General features: G+C 42.0%; 1 pseudogene; it reads left to right on the top strand.

The window, feature by feature from the left end:
* Positions 1-4,019: 4,019 nt before the first annotated feature.
* On the top strand, positions 4,020-5,550 carry LOC143846451 (delta(12)-fatty-acid desaturase FAD2-like; annotated as a pseudogene).
* Positions 5,551-8,152: the final 2,602 nt, after the last annotated feature.

Below are 8,152 nucleotides of genomic sequence, written 5' to 3'. Positions count from 1 at the left end.
CTTTACACCAAGAGAAACAATAAAAGGAGACACAAACGTGTTAAACTGACCTAGGTTGCAACCCTAAGAAATCCGCCCGGCAAAATTTGATCCAAACGCGCGTGCACAAAAAGGCTAAAGGAGACACAAGCTGCACAAACTGAGATTTTACGTGGTTCATCAAGATGCCTACGTCTATGAGCAACAGCCAAACCTTCTACTATGAGAGAGCAAAATACACGGGTTACAACATGAGTAACCCAAAACCCCCAAACTGTGACCCTTTCCGGCCTCCTCAACCAAGACCGTACATGAGATAACCAAACAGAAAACCAAGAAGAAACTCTCTCTCTCTCTCTCTCTCTCTGTGTCTCGCTGCTTTTTCTTTCTCTTACTTTACACCAAGAGAAACAATAAAAGGGAACAAGACAAAATCTGCTGAAAAGTGAGCCTGTGTGGCATTCTGCAAAATTCAATCCATGCGTGGGTGCCTGTGGTGTGTGTAAGTATACACTTACGATTTAAAACTGAAATCAACAAATTTTGTTCCCAACAGTGTAAATGTACGTAACGAGTGGACAAAAAGGGAACTTCCCTAGTAACTATTACTGATTTGCTAGTGTCATCGCAGAAGGCATTTCGCGGATGGCCTGTTGCATGTGAGAGCAGCCACACATAGGCTCACTTTTCAGCAAGTTTTGTCTTCATTCATGAGGTGGCTGCTCTCACATGCACAGGTCATCCACGAAATGCCTTGTGGGATGGAGCTAGCTAGCAAATCCCCAGAATTGAGAATTAGAATTGGTAATTTGGTATTCTATACCGTTTTCTCTACTTCAGCTGTTTGGATCGCACTGCCCTGTTTGTTTAAGATTATGACAACCAATTGTGAGTGCTAAACTGATGCATGTGCATCTCGCACTATCACGAGATCAACGGTCAAGATCGTCAAATTACCTGTGAAATTTCTGCAGAAAATCAAACACAACGTTGGCATATGCCAATGCAATAAATGCAAACCAAGCATAATGAAATTCATTTCAGAAAAAAACTATGTTGATTGAAAATATTATAGAAGAACTCAAATGACATATTTCCCACAACTGCTACATAGGAAAATGATCTACAATTAGGAAAAGCGCAGTGATAAATCGACTCCCAAATATCTTAAATCGACTCCCCATGTGTGTGTCTCTCTCCTCTGGGTTAGAGAGAGAAAGAGGAGAGAGAGACACATGGGGAGTCGATTTAACCCTTATGAAAAGTATAGAAGTTTAGGTGTGCCAACAAAATGTGGGTCGCACAAGCTTTAACTTCTGGCACCCGTTGTATTAGTTTCGTCTTCTAAGTTAAAACCTCCACAGTTTCATCTGAATGCATTGTTTGAAAGGCCTTGACGAGCTACCAATTGTTACCTACCATCTGTTACCATTTTTTTTTTTTTTTTGAATAGTACAAGATTTCATTATCGGCAAACCAAGACTGAGTGGTCAGTACAAGCATCAAAGAGAGGTAAGACACAATAAGATACAAGGGAATCCCCCCAAGGCTTAGGGATAAAATAAAATAAAAGTCATGGAGGGAGGAAATCAAATAGCTCCAAGGCCTCCCTTCAGACGCCATCCCTGGCTAACCTGTCAACATCAACATTTGTTGACCTCCTTACATGTGGAAGGATATATGAGATTCACCCCCCCTATCTTGAATCTCATCAAAATATGTCGCAAATCTCCACAAATATGGTTGGGAACCTCTATGCCATCGGATCACATCGAGCGAATCCCCCTCCACCAACACTTTATCCATGTCTTCATTCTCAAGAAGCCTGATACCTTGATGGACGGCGCGCACTTCTACTTCACTTGAATCCACCACCTCTATGGGTCCGCAAAAGCTCATTTTACTAATCCATTCTCATCTCTTAGAACTCCCCCAATTCCAAATGGTCCTGGATTCCCTATACTGGAACCATCGAAGTTCAGCTTCAATAAGCCTGGAATAGGTGACTCCCATGCCTGCACAATCTTAGGTTCTTGTTTTGAGTTGCGGCAAATCTCCTCCCTCCCATCCATAAATCATGGGATGACACAAATCTGAAACATAGGAGAGCCTTTACACATGCAATTGTGAAAGCTATCACTTTATTGTAAAGAAAAGAGGACCTCTTGGGATGACCTTTGAATACCCATGCATTACCCTCTTTCCATAACACCCATATCGTTGCTAGAAGAACTACATTACATACTATCTCTCCTTTCTTCGTCCACGGAACCAATGACCAACCTTCGCTGGAAATACACATGATATTTCAAATTTAGCCAATATGCTATTCCACACCTCTCTAGCGACCTTACAATGCATAAACAAATGGTTCACTGCCTCAATAAAAAGTTAGGATCTTGACTAAATGTTATGAGCACGTTGATACCGCAACCAATCAGATGACAATCTCAAACTGATGCTTGCTTCTGTGATGTCCTTGATCTCGTTGTATGTCGTAGGAGAGGCTACAAAATTTGCTCCCTTGTTGTTCACGATTAGAAGTTCGTGAGCCTATGGATGATGGTTCTCAAGAAAGCTTGAAAGGGAGAGAGAAGCTTGATATTAAACCTTCTTATCTCTTGTGTAGGGTGTCTTTACGAGACTAATATCCCACCCAAAACTAGGAGTTCATGAGTCACACAGAAATCTAAGAGTTCTAGAGTTACATGGTAGTAATCCATGAGTCTCATGGAAGTCCAATGGTCCAAGAGTCTTACCCAAGTCAAACACTCGATGTAGTTAATAAGGATTCATCCTTTAGCTGTTGGGGCCCGGCCACTAGCCCATGTGGGAGGACCTTGGGTTTGCCAACCCATATTTTCCGACAAAAATCAACATTAAGAGCTTGTGACTCCTAAGTCCTGACCACAATACCCAAAGGAACAAAGATTTAAAGCATTCAGAGATCAAGAGCAATCCAATCATGCCCGTGAACGACATCATTTTCACATACCCCGACCGGAGGGGACCCACAGTTACAAACTATAGTTTTTTTTTATAGGTAGTTACAAACTATCTTTTCATGGTAACACAACACATTCTATATGTCTCATTACCTTCCCATGTTTATTGGAAACGACAACAAAACCAAAGAAACGTCACGGTGGAAATTTTACAATCACCTTGCTTTTTCCATCTCCTGAATTCCCCTCCCATTGGGAAGTGATTTTTCCACCCTTTTCTGTCTAAATTTTCTTCTAAATAACTTCATTTGAACCTTCCATCCTCGGATTAAAAAAAAAAGGAAAAACTGCCAATGGGGGACATCAAAATACGCAAATTCCCAACGGGGGACACACTTTTGAAAAATTATTAGAGAGGGACAAAAAAGGGTTATCAACGCTCTAAATGGGGTTATCAAACTCTAAAAAGGGGGTTATCAACCCTCTTTAACAATTTTTCAAAAATGTGTCCCCCGTTGGCAATTCTCGTATTTTGATGCCCACCATTGGCAATTTTTCCTAAAAAAAAAGAATACAGATACTGCGGGGACGGTATTTATCAAAACTTGGTCGTGTGGATATCAAATCCCTGCCTTAGAAATTTACGACTTATTTAATAGTTGTAGTTGAAAGGCCTTATGAAGGCATACTCATCATCCCATCGTTGATATTTGATCCAACAACAGCTCACTTTTTGAGGAGCTGCAGTTGGATCAAATATCTACTGTGGTACCTTTATCGTACTACCTTTATGTGTTTATGAGGCCATTCATCATAGGAAAATGATACGGAGAGACCGAGAGTACCACCTAGAGGGGACCTGCAATGAGAACATGGCATGTGTTCAAACAAATTACTTTTTGATGATTGCCCTAAAATTAAGGGCTGGCTCACATCACTTGTGATTTTGTGGGGTGAATCAGTACTTGTTTGGTCCCCTTTTAGGTCCCACTCTCGGTTTCCATAGCATTACTCTTCAATCTTCATGAAATTAGCAGTAGAATTCTTTTGCAAAAATCACGAGTTCAAAACAAACTAATTGACATGCAGTATCATTAAGAAAATATCGTAGTCCGGATTCATTCAAGAACAGTGCATTTTATGGTGGACAAGAAGCACATGTCTCTACAACTCTTGAAGATCTAACCACTAACAGCTAGCGGCGACTATGGGCACTAGCGGCAGAATGTCCGCCCCCCACAAGAAGGAAAACTTTCTCCACCGAGCCCCCTATGCAAAACCTCCCTTCACCCTCACCCAATTGAAGAAAGCCATCCCTCCCCATTGCTTCCACTGCAGTATCGTCCGTTCCTTTGCCTAAGTCCTCTCCGATCTGACCATCTCCGCCGTCCTCTACCACATTACCCCCACCTACTTTTCCCTCCTCCCTCCCCCTCTCTCCTACCTCGCCTGGTCCCTCTACTGGACTGCCCTTGGCTGCGTCCTCTCCGGCTTCTGGGTCCTCGCCCACGAGTGCGGCCACCACGCCTTCTCCAACTACACCTGGCTCGACGACATTGTCGGCTTCCTCCTTCATTCCTTCCTCCTGGTCCCCTATTTCTCTTGGAAATACAGCCACCGTCGTCACCACTCCAACACTGGTAGCCTTGAAAGCGACAAGGTGTTTGTCCACAAGCCCAAATCCGAGCTCGCCAGCTTCTCTAAATACCTCCACAATCCTCCCGGCCGTTTCCTCACACTCTTCATCACTCTCACCCTAGGTTGGCCCCTATACCTAGCCTTCAACATCTCCGGCCGGAAGTACGACCGCTTCGCCTGTCACTATGACCCTTACAGCCCCATCTACTCAAACAAGGAACGGCTACAGATATTCATCTCCAATGTCGGCGTCCTCGCCTTGTTAGCCCTCCTCTTCCGACTCGGGGCGAGTCGCTGACTCAGGTGGGTTGTCTGCGTCTATGGTGCCCCATTGCTGATTGCGAACGGGTTCTTGGTTCTCATCACGTACCTGCAGCATACCCACCCGGCACTTCCACATTACGACTCATCCGAGTGGGACTGGCTAAGGGGCACGCTCGCCACTGTTGATCGGGATTACGGTATCCTGGACAAGGTCTTCCACAATATCACAGACACCCATGTGACGCACCACCTGTTCGCCATGATTCCGCATTACAATGTGATGGAAGCCACCAAGGCGATCAAGCCCATATTGGGAGAGTATTACCAGTTTGATGCCATGCGTATATATAAGGCCATGTTTAGGGAGGCCAAGGAGTGCATTTACGTTGAGGCCGATGAGGGGACCAAGGATAAGGGTGTTTTCTGGTACCGGAACAAGTTTAATTAGATAAACTCTGTCCATTTCTGTTTAACGTTAGAGAAGTCTACTTGTGTGTGTGTTAGTTCTCTACCTGCACTAAAGGCTGTCTGTTTGCTTGGGAGTGATCCAAGGGAAAAGAATAAAAAGAAGAAACAGAAGGAAGATTTTATCCGCTCGTTGTTCCGATGTAGTGTTTGTGTCTTCGCCTTCATTTCCGTCGTTTAAAACGCATCAGTCTTTTATTTCTTCTGCTTTACCATCCAATCCAATCGGTGATGTGTACCCCTGTTTTGTGCATATAACTATGGCGCATATGGGTAGTTATAATCTAATTCCGGTTGCATCGAATCAACCTCTTTCCCCGTCATTTCTATTTTCTATTTTGTTTATTTGCATTACGGCCGATTAGGCACGTAACAACCCCATTCTTGAAATGATCCTACAATCAGCCTGCACTCCCAAAAATGGGATTTTTTTTGCTGACATTGGAAGTATTAGAATGGCGAAAAAGAATCACACATGAGAAAATTAGCACTTGCAGTGGTAACCCAAAGAACTGTCAAACATTCATAACTATGCCGGCATTGTCTGAAGGTATCTTGGTCTCTGCCGGAAATAACATTAAGCCTTAATTAGTTGCTTATCCTAGATGATAAAAGACTCTAGGATTGGGTAAAAGAGAAATTATATGGGGGTCAACCGTTGAGTCCTGTGAAGGTGGTACGATGGAAGCACCTTCCTTGATATTTGATCCAACAGCAGCCTCTTAAAATGTGGGCTTCTGTTGGATCAAATATCGACCGATTTGACGGTACTTGACGGTCGGGCACCATTTAAAAACTAGGGAGAAATTTCTGGAATTTTCGTTGGCTGGTACCGAAATAGATTTCCTTGGCTGTTACCAAAATACAAGGTGATTGAAAGGTGTCGTTGTATAGTCTTTTACTGCCCAAAAGACGGTTTTGCCCTCGAGTGCAGAAAAAGCACACCAAAACGTAGTCGTCTTCTCTTTCTCTTCTTTTTTTCAGTTTTTTTTTTATCTCTGCAACTTCAAAGAAAGAAGAGGAAAAGGAAGAAAAAGAAGAAAAAGAAGAAGAAGAACAAGGAAAAAAGATGATGAAGAAGAAGGAGAAAGAAGAATCGGCGTCTAAAAAAATGAAAGGCACCGGATAAAATGGAAAAGAAGAGGAAGAAGAAGGGAAAAAATACAAGGCGTTAATAAAATGAAAAAGAATAGGAGGGATTGAAAAAAAGAAGAATCAATACCGAAAAAAATATAGAAGTTGTTGTAAAAATGGAAAAGAATGTGAAGAAGAAGGAAAAAATTGAAGAATTAGGCCGAAAAAATGGAAGGCGCTGGAAAAAATGGAAAACACTGGAAATGTAAAAAAGAAGAACTTAGGGCCATCTAGGTGTGTCAATGGATCCAGACGGTCCTATGGATCGTCCGAATCCGAACGCTAATGAACAGGATCTAAACATATGAATAGGATCCATGGGCATATTTTGGATCATCAAATCTGGGATCCGAAAAATTTCAGATTGGGTATGGGCATACCACAGATGCCCATTGGATAGTCGCAATCCAAAATGTTTGGCAAAAATACCCTCCAAATTTTGTTAATGCTAACCGTTCTATGAAGGGTATTTTGGTCAAAACCTCTCTAACCACTTAATGAATCGGACGGGAATGCAATTTCACTTATTTCAATCGTTTCATTTCATACTTTCACGAAGGAAAAGAGAGAGGGGTTTTAGGGTTTTGTTCTTTTGGCTACCCAAACTGCCATTAAAAACAACGACGATCCCAAATCCCAATCTCTCTCAAGAAGACAAGAAACTCAAGAGGACTCCATTGAGAGAGACTCCCTCGTTCGTAGATCTTACATTGCCCTAGGAAGCTTTTAGGTTTTTATTCCATTTCATTTTTTAACATAAAAAACTCAGATATAAGGTACTGATTTCTCTTTCCTCTGCAGCTCGTCATCAACGAGATCGATCCCTCTGCATTGACATCTCTTCAAGCTGTTAAATTGCTCACCTTAAAAAAATTAATTGTTTACTTAGCTTAGTGGGACATAATAGGACACTCCGATGGACGGTCCAAATTAAAATGGATCGTGATCATGACATGGAAAGTAGGATCCGATGAACAATCCGACCGATAAGGAATTTGAATGGATCGTGACTGTGACATAGGTGGATCCGACCTGAAGTGGATCCATTGACACCCCTTGGGGCATCTCAGTCTCACTCGGGGTCATCTCGGTCTGACTCATTGTCATCTCTCATCTTGCCAACTCAAACGGTAAAAGACTATAGGGCCCCACTTTTCATTCGTCTTGATTTTTTATACTACCCAATGAAATTTTTAGATATTTTATATAACCCTAGAGTCTTTTATCCTATCCTAAAATATCAAATCGCAGACTAATGTGTACAAGGTAAAATTCCTTTAAAATGATAATTATAAAAAATAAGAATATGTGATAAGAAATACTAGATACATTTTTTTAAGGGTAAAAGGCTAAGTAATTACAAAAAGAGTGTAAATTTATGGATGGGTGACATTTTCATCTTTATTGATCACCCTGCTGGAGTGTGTAATGTGATTGTTGTTGGTCCAACTTAGTATCCAGGCGCAGTGGAAGAGGCCATGGAGATATGGAAAACAAAAAATTTCCCTTGTTCTTAATCCATAATCCCTAGATTACTGGATTATCTATGGCGAAGGTGGATAATAACCACCTGGACTATGGAGGATGTGAGATTGAGATAAGCCATTATAGGTAGTTACCAAAAAGGAACGTGGCGTAATAAGGAACGGTTACTCGAATGAAACTATAGAAGAGGCGTCTGTCTCCAAGGAAGAGGTCCTAGAACTAAATCCAAACATATATTAGCA

Source organism: Tasmannia lanceolata, unplaced genomic scaffold (genome assembly GCF_043159265.1).
Source record: "Tasmannia lanceolata isolate RefF3 unplaced genomic scaffold, GAP_Taslan_0.1 ptg000015l, whole genome shotgun sequence".
NCBI lineage: Eukaryota > Viridiplantae > Streptophyta > Magnoliopsida > Canellales > Winteraceae > Tasmannia > Tasmannia lanceolata.
Note: the sequence above shows the minus strand (reverse complement) of the source record. Positions and strands in the feature narration are given on the sequence as shown.